Raw genomic sequence first — 13,635 nt, 5'->3', positions numbered from 1 at the left:
TAGCATTCTACTGCTGAAACTGCTTTTTGGTTTAGCTTAAAGCTTCTCAGCATTAAAACCATGTTTTCATCATAAATGGCATAAAGCTCTAGACGTAAGACCATTGATAGGAGACCCAAGCTTCAGCTCCTGAAGGATTTACCTTTCATTTTGTGTTTCACTGGGTGCACACAGGTAGAATCATAGAATGGTTTTGATTGGAAGGGACCTTAAAAGATCATCTAGTTCCTGCTACCCTGCTCTGGGCAGGGACACCTTCTACTAGACCAGGGTGCTCAGGACATGGTCTTGAACAACATGGTCTTGAACACTTAAGGAATGGGGCATCCACAACTTTTCTGGACGACCTGTTCCAGTGCCTCACCATCCTCATAGTGAAGAGTTTATTCCTTATGTCTTAATCTAAACCTGCCCTCTTTTGGTTTGAAGCCATTCCCCCTTGTCCTGTCACTACACACCCTTGTAAATAGTCTCTCTCCATCTCTCTTGTAGACTTCCTACCTGTAGGGTACTGAAAGGCCACAATTAGGTCAGCCCAAGGCCGCCTTTTTCCCAGACTGAACTAGAAGAACTTCCCATTACAGTAAAAAAGTGAAATAACCATAGATGATCACTGCCTATAAATTGAAGAGCTTGAGAAACCTCTATGGTTGACTGTATGTAAATAAGCCTCCAGCTGTATTTTGAAATTAAAGGGATTACTTTTCCTAATTAGGGATGCTCAGCCCTCCTTGAGCTTCAAGGAAGTACAGATCCAAATCTGAACTTCATAAGAGCACACATCACTCAAAGTGCCTAAAAACAAAAGCAGTTCTTGAAATTCCTTGTCTTTGCAATGTGGTTATCCTTTAGCAAAGCTTCAGCTGCCAAGGACAAACTGGAAAACATCCTCCTCTCACAGATGACAGTCACTCACACAACAACCCAGTCATTAAATAGTTTGCTGCCATGGGCCTGCTGCCCATTCTTCCTGCCTGGTGGAGCCTTCCAGGGCCACTGTGATTGCCAGAGGAAGTCAAATGAGGGGGAGGGGTATCAAAGTTACAAAATTGCTTCCAGCTAATTATTACTATATCCCACAGCCCTAGGGAGGTGAGGAGAGAAGATCCAGCAGGCAGGAATTGTGCAGCAAGATTGATTGATTTAATTATTTTACAAACTCTTTTATAGACTTTTTTCTTTACAGTCTAATTGGACAAAGGATCAGGCACCCCCTGGGGTGATTGGCTAAAATCCTAAAACATCCATTGTCAAAATATTTTCTACTATACCATAAACATAGTTCTACAAGGTCGAAGGTGTTCATAGTTTACAGAACTCTGCAAATATCTTGGTGAGAGAGAAAAGTATCTCACGGGCTTAGAAAGAAGCAGGAAAAATTCTTTCTAGCAGCAATATTGTATCCACAGCTAATGAGTTAGACAGTTATTGAAAACATTTCATTGGAGATTTTGCTCTGCTTTCATTATTTTTGATACTTGTTCCCTGTTAGGATCTGATGAGTGGGAGATGCCTCTCCTGAATTAAGGTACAAGAAAGAAGTCTGGTATTAATCATATTTGCCTGGCTGCCATGGTAAAATTCAGAGGTTCTCACCTCAAGCTGTGCCAGTGGAGGTTCAAACTGGACATCAGGAAGAATTTCTTCACAGAAAGGGTTGTTAAGCATTGGAACGGACTGCCCAGGGAAGTGTTGGAGTCACCATCCCTGGAGGTGTTCAAGAAACAGCTGGACTCAATGCTATGGTGTAGTTGACAAGGTGGTGATCGGTCAAAGGTTAGAAGTCTTTTCCAACATAAGTACTTCTGGGTGCTTGATTGTGTGACATGGGTCTTGGCTGTGGAGAAAAATGGGCTTACACTTGGGGAAACTCAGGGAAATAAATTTGGAATTTGAGGTCTCTAGGACCACCTGCCCTGCATCAGCAGAGGCCTGAATGCTGCCAAATTACAGAGGCTACCTTTCTCTTCCTTTAAACATCTGCACTCAAAGCTATTTTTGTTTTCAAGTTTATTAGCCTGCTCATCTCATTTGTGGGTTTTCTCCACGGTTCGGGTTGACAGCAGACATCTAGGGAAGCTAATTACTCTTCTGTCAAGCCCTAGAAGGCTGTGCAAGCCTTTTGGGGGAAGATGTTATCTTTATCTCCAGCACATATTTCAATGAAAATACCAGTTTAACTTAGAAGCCAGCTTCCCAGGGGTCTTCCTCCTTGCAACAGAAGCGTGGAGCTGATCTCCGTGGCTTTCCAACCCAGGATCCACATAGACCTATAGATAAGGGAGATACCAGGAGCATGGAGACCCCTTGCAACAGCAGCCAAGGCAAGGAGAGCTGGGGGTCCCCAATCTCTCCAGGGCTTGCCAAAATTCTACCACTGGCTCATTTTTTTCAGCTGTCTGCTGTCCTGTAAAGCATGAGGCTGGCAGGAAACTAAGCCTGGCTTGTCATTCAGTGCAGAGGAGAAGTCCTGCTCTGGTCAGGCCTTTGGCACAGCAGAGACCTCCAGCTACCAAGGGAGATTTCTGGCCTTCATGAGAGGTATTTTTGGAGGGAAGCAGTGAATTGACAGGGGTTTCTGAATGACAGCTTCAGCCTTACAAACCTAAAGCCTTTCTGACTTAGATCCCCCTATTGACTCTGAGCCCATATCTTAGAGCAGCAGCTTCATCCTTCTCATTCTCCCATCCCAATCTCTACAATGTGTTACATGTTACAGGAATACCTAATTTTCCTTACCTTTTAGCTCCAAAAGGTATTCTCATCTTTCCTAGTCACATTACACCTGATCATTTTTCATTCTTTGACTGTCTTGCTTTTTAACTTTGTTTACTCTTGGAATTACCTGGAGCTTCAGCATATGGGAATGACTACAAAGCTGACGGCAAAACAAGCAAACTGCAGGCTAACACACACACACACACACATGCAGAGAGAGACCTTTCCTTGGGGTTTTCCTTCATTTTCTCTCTGCTTTCTTGCAGATCGCTTACTAGAAATTCAGAAATCCCTTGAGCCAGTTTCTGAAGACTAGCTGTTCTCCTTGGGTGACATATGGTTCCCACATACGTGGCCCTCCTAAGGACTGTTTCACTCAAATCTTAGTTCTGGGATGCAAGAGGGACTGTGACAGCATGCTTATTATCCATAGATGACTAGATCTCACACGTCAGGAATGTTCAGTACTAGCATTACAATTCCCATTTTGCCCTCTGGTTGTAATCCCTGCTTTCACTGTGCTTTCACCATCTGTTGCAAACTCCAGCTGTTGGCTTTTAAAGAAACACTTCCGGAACATTCATGGCTCTGAAAAACCTTCTCTCCAGTTGCTTCTGTGAGAATTGGATGTCCTCAGTTAACAAACAAGTAATGCCCAAGACATACTGCTGCTCTGAACTTCCTCCTGGTCTGTTTAATTAGCTCCTCTAGCTGGAACTAGCTGTGGTTTAGCTTCTGTTGTTTCTTCCTTTCCCTCATTATTTCACCAGGGCAAGCTGTCCCCACAGACTGCTGACACCTCTTGTGCATCTCTTCCATCTCATTCCTTGAAACTGGTAATGAAAAGACATTGCCTGGCTGTGCTTTCCACGCTGGAAGATGGGCAGCTCGCAGAGCTTTCAGCCCTGATGGTGATTCTGCCTCTACAGCAGCCACTTGTCCCTGTAATTGTCTCAGAGACACAGGCCCCCCAAGGCAATGTGGGCTTCTCCTCCTGCACACTCCGTGCTGTTTTCATTACAGCATCTCCTGCAGACACACAAATACCATGTCTGGCACTGCACTTCCCTATTCTCATTTCAGGAAAACACAGCCAGCAAGGTCTAAATCAAACTAAATCCAACAGAACGGAGGAGTTTGGGGATTCCTCAAAGTGAAACACCATCCTCCCAACACAAGGTTTTCAGTACTGGAAGCTGAAAAATCACTGGCATCAGAAGGCAGTCCTCATCCAAAGCACAACAATCCCTGTGAATCTTCCCGTTTTGGCAATGAACTTTCAGATCAGACCCAAAAACAGCAGGGAGATTTTCACACTAGTGTAACTGTGAAGTTGCAGCATAGATGGTACAAAAGAGCCCTCAAATACCTGTCGAGATATTTCAGTGTACCTCACTAGGGTAGTTCTGTCACTGCTAATTTTGTGCCTATATTTAACTGAGTCCTTGAACAATTTGGGAACTGCAGGTCATTAATGATCACAGCCACCCTCAGTGATGGGGCAGATGAGAACACAGGGAATGGCCAGCAAAGGGAAGAGGCCAGGGAGCTGTGCCCTATCCCCAGGAAGCTCCCCACCTGCCTCCATGCCAGCAGCTCACCCCAGGGAGCACTGCAGGCTTTCCTAACATCCCCCTCTCAGCCCTACCCCCGGGGGAGGCTTGGCATCGGAGAAGTGGCAGCCTGAGACCCTCCTGCACCTGCCCACTTCAAGTCCTGGGAAGTCTGAACCTTACCACAAAAGTGTGGACAATCCCCTCTGAGCTGGAGCAAATAACTTTTTTGTACAATTTACTGTTGTAAATTGTAAATAGAAGGAAAAAAAAAAAACAAACATGATGGTTCTCAAGTCTCCATGACACATCCTGAAGATTGTTCACGCTAGAGAGATGGTGGGAGAAAAGTGACGAAGTGGTTGTAAAAAGGAAACATTTTCCTTCATTCTTAAACACTTTCCAGCTCTGTCAGTCTGAAGCCATTTAAGATATAAAAAGGAATAAAGTTGTAAAGACTAAGATCACATGTTCTCTGAATGTGACACCCGACCACTGCTGGGATTTTTCAACCAAGGGAATGCACTTCTGTGCTCATTCCTTGTGTGTCTTCATCGCCTGTGATGATCTGAGGTGACTTGGCTGGCCTGAGGGAAGGTTGAGCAGCACAGTGTTTTGTAAGAGAGAAATGGGTGAAATGCTCAGAGATGGTTTTATGCAAAGGACCACGTATGTACCTGTGCATTACTGCTCCCTTACTACTTCCATTCATGCAAGGGTTATCAAGGAGTTTCCCGAGCTCTTTGCTTTCTGATCAAAACAAACCTAAGCTGCTGGTGCCAGCTCGTTACTAGAAATGCCTTTAAATACCTACACATCCTTTGCTCTACTCACACAATTGTAAGCTGGCTCAACAACTGATAATTAACCTGATTTCCTTTCTTTTTTTTTTTTTCTCTCTTCTAACTTAACTGACTGCCCTGTAGATGCTGACATTGATGCCAATGGTCTCTGCCTTTCCACTTCCATTTTCCACCTCTGCTATTGGTGCAAAATGTGGTTTTCAGTTTTCTGGTCAAATTTATATATAATGGGTTCAATGTCTGGTGCTTGGTTTTTTTTTCCTCACTGAAACACATGTCCTAAAATTCATATTTAATTGCAGAAAATTTGTCATTTGTCCAGGAACAACAACAAAAAAAAGTACATCCATCACAAAATGGAGGCAATTTGAAAATAAAATTACTTGATTTTGCCAATATTTTGTGAGACTCTTTTCCAAGAATTCACTGTGTCATGAACTCATCACTGTGTGGTCCTAAAATATGGAGTCCTGTTTGAGCATACTGTTGTTCACTGTCCTTCATGCTCCTACATAATCATAAGACTCCCATGCTTCTTCTAAGCCTGTGAGAGATTTTTGGTGTGGTTCCACCTTTACCTTTATAAGGTTTCTTCAAAGAACAGCAGGTCTGCTGCTGCTCCTCTGTTTTTTTCTGCCAGATTGCTGCTAAAAACTTGTAAGCTCTCAACAGGAGCTAGAGCACAATAGCGTTAATCAGTGCCTCCTGCCAAATTCTTGCCAGTTCAAAACAGCACTTGGGGGATTATTTCTCAGCCTCCGTTCATAATCAGTGACCTCTTGCTTATTATTTTAACTGCAGTGGCAGTTCTGCTGGATTGAGAGACTTCCCCATGCGTCCTCCATTGGATTTGTAGCAGTAACATTTTAGTATTCCTAAATTCATATTTGGCTGTGAGATTTTGCCCTGTTGTCAGTGTCGTCTTCAAATGCTTCTGCCCAGTGGATGGGCTTTTTTCTTTACCTCTTTCTGCGTGCTTTGGTTTCCCTTTCTTTTACAGTCTCAGACAGAGGCAGCAGGGAAGACTCTGATCCTCGAGGACAAGTCTGAAACAGTAGGGAGAAATTGTGGGTTTCAGCCTCCTTCATCATTTCCATCTTTCAGGGAACAAAGCCTGACTCGCAGTGACACAGCAGCGGCGCAGGAGCCACCAGGGCTCTGTGGTCTCCCCACAGCTGCTGAGCCCTGCAGTGCCCAGGCATCCTCCAGGGCCTGGGTACCTCACTTTCACTTGCCAATAGTAGCCACCCTACCTCATCAAGCAAGGGCTGCCTTTCCTGTCAGGAGCACTGGTGATGCTGCAGGTGCTGTGAACATGCAAGGAAAGGCAGGAGCAATTCCAGTAGTAAAATGGGCAATGGGATGCTGTTACCCCCATGCTGTGTTTCCCAGTAACTTTACTGGGAGGCACGTGTGCACTGAGCTCAGTTTAAAGATGCTCAAGACAAAGTTATGAGGAGCCTACTGGAAGGTTTCTCTTTCTTCTTCAGACAATTCAGATTACACATCCCATTTTTTAGTTCGTTCTTGCCCTCTTACCATAGTGCTACAATGAATCTCATAGACACATCTTCAGAGGGAAATGGAAAATACCTTTTAGTTTGCCAGCTGCAAAAAAAAAAATGTTAAGATTAACGGCTGTTGTCACCTCTGTTAACAATGTCTTTTGCAGATTTGTCCAATCTTGGTATTATTTTCATGCACAGTGAATTATTAGCTATTGTCTCTGTCAAAAGCAAAAAAATCCATTTCTTTAGCAATGTGTTAAAACCTGAAAAATTGTGCTTCATAATTCCTGACAAGGTTCCATTATGCTGAAAGGAAAAAGTTTTCTTCTATTTTATGTACCCAAAAATTGATGTCTTAAAGGCTGTGATGCCTCTGTTACACAAAGAATATTTTTCCACATCAGTACATTTACTCTTAGACCAGACATCCATTACTGCCCTCCAAGTCTTTGTTTTGTCTAATACAGGAGTGTTCTGTGGAAGACACATGATGACTTTCATATCACATCAGAATTAATCAAAATATCACAAAGAAAATTTTGTTTCTCAAAATCTTTAAACCTAATGAATTCTGAACAGAAATCTGTCATTTATAATGAACAGATAAATCATAACCATCTGAATAAATGACACAAATCTGTTTCATCATCGAGGTTTGCACCCCTCAGGTTTTACAGCAAAGATAGCTGGAGAAACCCATGACAACTGAAAATGAAACAGCAAAATCCTTCCCTAATATAAATTCTTCTAACTCCATTACATTCAAGCAAGCTACAATGATTTACACTTCTCCAGACTGCTTTCAGCACAGTCTCTTTCATAAACAGAGCAGGGGAAATGGGAATAGTAAAAGGTGGGATTATGGATAAACAAATCAGAGAATGGAGAGTGCATGAAGACTGCTAGGGCATCCTGTTAAAATGTAATTCAGCTAGCTAGTATGTGTGCTTTATAGATCTGTGTTGCACAAAAAAAATTAAAAAAAAAAAAAGAGAGAAAACAACAAAAAAAAAAACCCAAAGTCACATTTTTAAAAGATCTTTATAAAAGTAACCTGTTAAGTCTCTCATAGCCCTTGTGTCAGATAAGCTTATGTGTGATTGCTAAGAAGTGCCTGATCAATGGTGTGTCACTAGGGGAGCAGTTCAGTTGCTCACACATCTGGTGACACTTGAGATGCTCTTGAGCACTGCCTCAGCCTCGAGGGGCTCTCCCAAAGGGTGCACGTTTCCCAGGCTTTAGGAGGTGTGTTCCAGCCCTGCAGAGACATCACGGACAACCCTTGGGCATCTCAAACTGAACAACCTTCTTACATCTGGGCCATAATGGGAGCCTTATCTAAGCTCATGTAAGTGCACTCTATGTCCACAACATGGACAGTAAGGCTGAAACACTTCTGAAGGAAAGCCTAGAGTCACCCAAGAATTAGCCACCCTCCAAAAAAAAACTTAGTTATTTTTACCTTGTCTGCCAGAGCAGGGCTTGAAAGTGGATGCCCAGTCACATCTCTGACACCAATACCCCTGTTCTGAAGAGATTACTCATAACTTTACAATCCAAGTGTTTAAATATGTTTTGGTACTACTGTGCTGCCACAAATACAGAATTTATACTCGACTCACTCACTTGGCTTCAAAAATAGAAACTGTCCAGCAACTACAAATATGAATACAGTCCTTGTCAGGTGGCATTTTGTTGTTTTCAAATGGTTTTTCTCCTGAGATGACAACGAATTATAGTGGGATACCAACTTAACTCTTTTCAAACATTTTTCCATGAGTTTGTCTCAGCACCTGAAGCTTTGTAGTGCAAAGCTTTCTGGTTACTGGTGTGAGTATGGACTTTGTGGTGGTTTAGGAGTTACTTCAAAGACTGGCAGCTTTGTTCAACTATTCTTCTCTGCTGTCAGAGTTTATTTCATATGCCCATTTTTCAATACAAACCAACCATGAATTCATTGAAGACCTGAAAATTGAAGGTGCTGTGTATTGGCTTCCAAATGATAAATGGCTTGAGTTTTTGAACTCATGTTTTTTGAATTCATCTGTTGAATAAAGAAAATATTTTTCACTGGATCAGAAATAGAGATCTCATCCTACACCTGTCTAAAAGTCTCATGTACTCACTCCACACCTGCTCTGATGTGCCCCAGAGAGCCACAAAAGGCATTTGGGCACCAAGCTTTGTCTCTGCAGACCCCCCAAGTGCAATGCTTAGACAGACCGGAAATGTTTACTTGGATTATTTCCAATTCTGTCATACAAGAATCTAGATTGAAATGCACAAATTTCTTAAGTGTCATCTTTTGGACATGCAAATGCATGTTTTGAGTTTAGCCCATACCTCAACTTCTGTGTCTTACAAGCCAGACACTCAAACCCTTGCATGAAAACACACCTGAGACGTGGTACCAGAGCACACACCTGCCCCATCCCAGGTGTAACATGGGTGAAGGCAGCTTCCCAGCCACATGCCAGGCTTGGCAGCATGGTATATACAACAGTGATCCCAAAGAAGGCTTTCTGACTGTTTTCAAAGAGATTGTTTCACAGAGGAGTCATTAGTCTATTTAACAAATAGTGCAAGGAGTATGTAGTCTATACAGAAAAGACCCAATGAGCTAATTATGAACAATTTTGCCTATGTCTCCTATTCCAGATTTCTGTAATTTCTTCTCTGATTTAATTTCATTCTAGTCTTTTTCTCAGAGAACTGATATCTTTACTTTAAGTCTTCATTTGCTCTCACTTACCATAATTTAGAAACTAATAATCCTCTTCATTACATCATACACACTCATTGAAAATCATTATGCCAAGGACAAAGTATGACAGTCTCAGGCATAGGGAGTAGGAATAACAGATGAGAGAGAGCAACAGATGTAAATTAACGCTAAAACCAAAGAATTATATTGTAGCCTTCCACAGGAAAACTCTGGGAGGAAGGCAAACAGCCCAGCAGTGCTCTCTGTTCCCTGGGGATGCTTTCTAAAATCCCCCACCCATCGTTAGCAGCAACGGAATTGATCAGACTGAAGCTTCTCCTTCACAAAGGAAATGTAGTGGGCTAACAAATGGCAGCTGAAACACGATGTTAAACACAGCCTAGCACTTAGTCTGAGCAACTCATGGTTAGCCTTAGGTTGCTTTTAGTTCTAAGTAAAAGCATGGCTATACTCCAGTTCATAGCGTTATCTGTTTCCCTGCACAGCTTGAAATCATGCTCAGTAGTTTTTACACAATTGTATTTTCTTTGATAATTTCTTAAGGATAGGTAGCACTGTGAGCTGAGCTTGGTAGAAGTGAAAAAAATGATCGGGACATTTTGATAGCTCATTTTGAAAGCTGATTCAGTGTCACGTTTAATGTGGTTTTGGCCAAAGGAGTCCCACCTTTATTGAAAAACCAAATGCTTTTAATAACATTGCATTGTACTACAGTAGAGTGGTGGAAACAAGTTTGGGGACCACACTGGCCACAAACACAGCTTTTACTCAAACAAGGGGTTCCCCATGAGTGCTCCCAGCTGGTACAGACAAGGAAGGAAAGTAAGTTGGAAGGGTGCAACACCAGGCTCAAATGTAAAGGGTCAAACTGCATTTGTCTTTTCACTGTAGGTTTCTGTTTCCAAATTTCAGATCAGGAATCACTTATCATAGGCCAAAAAAAAAAGTTCTGCTTTTCGTCTTTTTTTTCAATATTTAAAGCTGCTGATTGCAACATAAAACCAGAAAGGTTCTTAAGGTGGTGCCTTGTCTCCAGCAGTGACTGAAGGTGACTCACAACATCCTGCAGTCCTCAGCAAAGCTCTTTTCCATGAGTTTGTCATGTGCCCCTTAAGTACACACAAACTTTGGACATCCATGCCTGTGAGCAGGAGCTGACAGCCCAGGGACGCCCTGAGGGTGGAACAACCTCCGGTGCTGTCAGCTGAACCTGTTTCCTATTACTTCCATCTGCCAGTGCCACATTCCTCTACCAGGAGTGTGCTGTTGATCCTCTCTTTCAATGCCTTTCATGACTTCATTACCTTCTATGCTGGCTCCCTTCCCTGCTATTTCATTGACTCTTTTTCAGATTGTTTTGCTCCCTTGTCTTGTTGTTCCTCATACCAAAGCAGTTTCATAATTTTGGTCATCCTTATAGCCCTTTTCTGAAACATTTTCAGCATCTCTACACCTTTTCGAGGAAGAAAGACCAGAAATGCATGCAGAAGAAATGAGAAATCATGGACATATGAAGTGGCATGATGATGATGTCCAGTTTTCTCTTCCTTTCTTTCCTGGCAATAGTTCATACTTGCTTTTCCTAAGCTTGCATACTGATAACAACATGAATAGTTTTCATGGCACTATCTGTCATACCCCAGAGCTTTTGCTGTTGAGGGAAGCCATCAACCCATCTTTTTATATATGAAAATAGGATTGGTTTTCCCCCACCTTCTTATTTGTCTACATCAAATTTCATCTGTCATTTTATTGCCCACTCAATCTAGAAGGCTCCTTCTGCAAGTCTGCATAATCATCTTTCCTATCCAGAATAAATTATTAACCTCATATTATCAGCAAACCCCTCTCCTCACCCTGCTTCCATATCCTGTACGACAGTGTTGAAAAGCACAAGCGTCAGTAAGAATTTTGTGCAGGACTCCCCTTAAAATCTCACTTCCACATGAAGAATGACCATTTTCTTTCACCCTTTGGTTTCTTCCTTTTAATAAATTATTTATCCACACATGAACTTTCCATTGCCGCACAGCTGCTTTGCTTCCTTAAAAGCTTCTGGTGAAGGACCTTGCTGAAAGCTTTTTGGAAATTACAGTAGACAGCACAGCCAGCTTTTTCATATTCAATTATTGTTGACATTTTTAAAGAAGTGAAGTTCTGAGAAGATGATGTTCATCTATAAAAGCTATAACAATTATTCTCTAACAAAAGGGATTGCTGTTATTAGAAAATTTCCTTGGTGAAATGACAATGCAGGGAATCTATCACTGAGGAAACAGATGATTTTCCATATGACTTATTATCCAGCACTTATTTCCAGAGGAAATCACCCACATCTAGAAGTCAGCAAGATTCCAAAGAAGGTTTGGCAACCACAATTGAAGATCTTCTGCTTGTTTTCCACTAGTGTAGGAAGGGATATCAAAACTCATGAAGGAGGGATTAAATTATTATCTCAATATAAAAGATCAGGATGAACTCTAACATAGTAGGTGATCCTGTTATTTCTGGATACTCCTTCCTTTGAGCCTCATCTGACAAAAAGGAGCACAGAGCTTGCAGGGTGCATTAGCAGGAGAATCAGCTGCTCCCCAGGCATGGAGCATCAGGCTGTGGAGCCAAACACAGGAATTGCTTCCTGCTAATCACCAGGCTGCAGCATTGCTTGCTTGGCCTGCACAAGAGGGTAAAGACTGAGACTAGATTGTCTGCAAATGTTTTCAACCCCTTATTGATATTCATTTTAATGGTGATGCTTGGGTTATAGTGTAAGCTAGATGAGATCTCAAAATCTTAATTTAAATGAAAAAACATCCCATTTATAACGCTTGTAAAATAACTTGCAGCTCTCTAAATCCAGCCTAATGTTTGTGCTTTGCATGTTTTTCACATTAGTTTGCTCTTCCCTTCCTTTCTCTTCCCTTCCCAGCAATTTGCAGCAGGATGAGATTCTCACACTGTTCAAGTTGGATCTTGTGTTATTCATTGTATTCTAGCTAGTGCTACAGTATTGTTTAATGATAAACATGAGCTGATCAGCACATTGGGAAATACTTTGGAGCTCTGCAGGCATATCACTCTCTCGAGGTTGTTTTTTAGTTTGTTGTTGCTTTACTGCACAGACCATTTGGTAAAATGTAGTATAGTAAATTGTGTTTCCACTTCTTATTTTTTCCTGTGTAATGCTTAGTAACCAGTGCAAATAGTAACCAAAAAAAGTAAAATATTAAAGCCTCTAGGTTCCACCTTGCTTCTTGAAAACTTCTGGACACGATTTCTAGTGCATTTATGTGCCTGCAGGACTAAGCAAGCACAGACAGCTCTGAGTTAGCTTCGCACTCAACCAGGTATGTCTACTTTACAGCTGTTGCACAGAAATGCCGTAGCACAGTAAATTAGCCTGCTCAGAGGGCTGTGGTTTGAAAATTAACTTGGATAAATCTCTGGTACATATCTGTCCACACGTTTGCTCCAGAAAGTAAAGCTCTGAAGCAGAAATAAAAAATAATAGCATGGTATTTTTTATTTATTCCCCTTTGATTTCCATATGCAGCCATTCACTATAGTATTTGAGCATGTCATCCATACAGATACAATTTTCTGTGCATGTAATAACTGCAAAAGCAGTGCAGTTTTTAGTAGCATCTATTAATTTTATGTGTGCAGTGATACACAGCCTGTTGGCATTGTGGCAGGCAATCCACATTAGTAAGCAGAATGACCTTCCCAAATTTCCAGCCTCCAGGAACACAATTCAGTTGCCACTTTCATAAATACTTCTTGAGATCAATCCCACTGAAGGTACGTTTTAGCCTGTATGTCTGCAATTAGATCTCTCTGTGTTATTCTTTTGGCTGAATGTGTTTAGCCAAAGCATACACTGCAAATTGCAAAGATAATGCCAGGAAAGACTAAAGAAAAAAATTTCTCCGTTGCTATAAAAAAGTGCAGGCAAGCATGTCTGACAACAGATTATAAAAAGAGTAATTGAAATCCTCTTTTAAAGTAATTAAGCAACAAGGAGAGTTAACTCAATCGAAAGACAATATCCTTATTAAGGGAGAACAAGATAAAGGAATATGTTGAAGTGGATGACACTTTCCAGAAAAAATAAGCCATGAAGTCCCTAAATTGAATTTCAATTGTTATCCATTTTCTTATCTAAGCTTGCGTATGTGTGCCTGCTATGAGTATATATATTCTGAACTCCATCCTCCCTTAATGTATCCGTTTCCCCCCCACTGGGCTGTGCCAGTAATATATTTGTACAGCTAATACACAGGCAGGAGAGGTGCTTCACATACATGCTGCTCAGTGACAACAGCACA

The sequence above is a fragment of the Corvus kubaryi genome, unplaced genomic scaffold (genome assembly GCF_017639235.1).
Source record: "Corvus kubaryi isolate FWS band 111438036 unplaced genomic scaffold, C.kubaryi_AGA036_p1.0 split3-73, whole genome shotgun sequence".
Lineage (NCBI taxonomy): Eukaryota > Metazoa > Chordata > Aves > Passeriformes > Corvidae > Corvus > Corvus kubaryi.
This window is presented reverse-complemented; position numbering follows the sequence as displayed.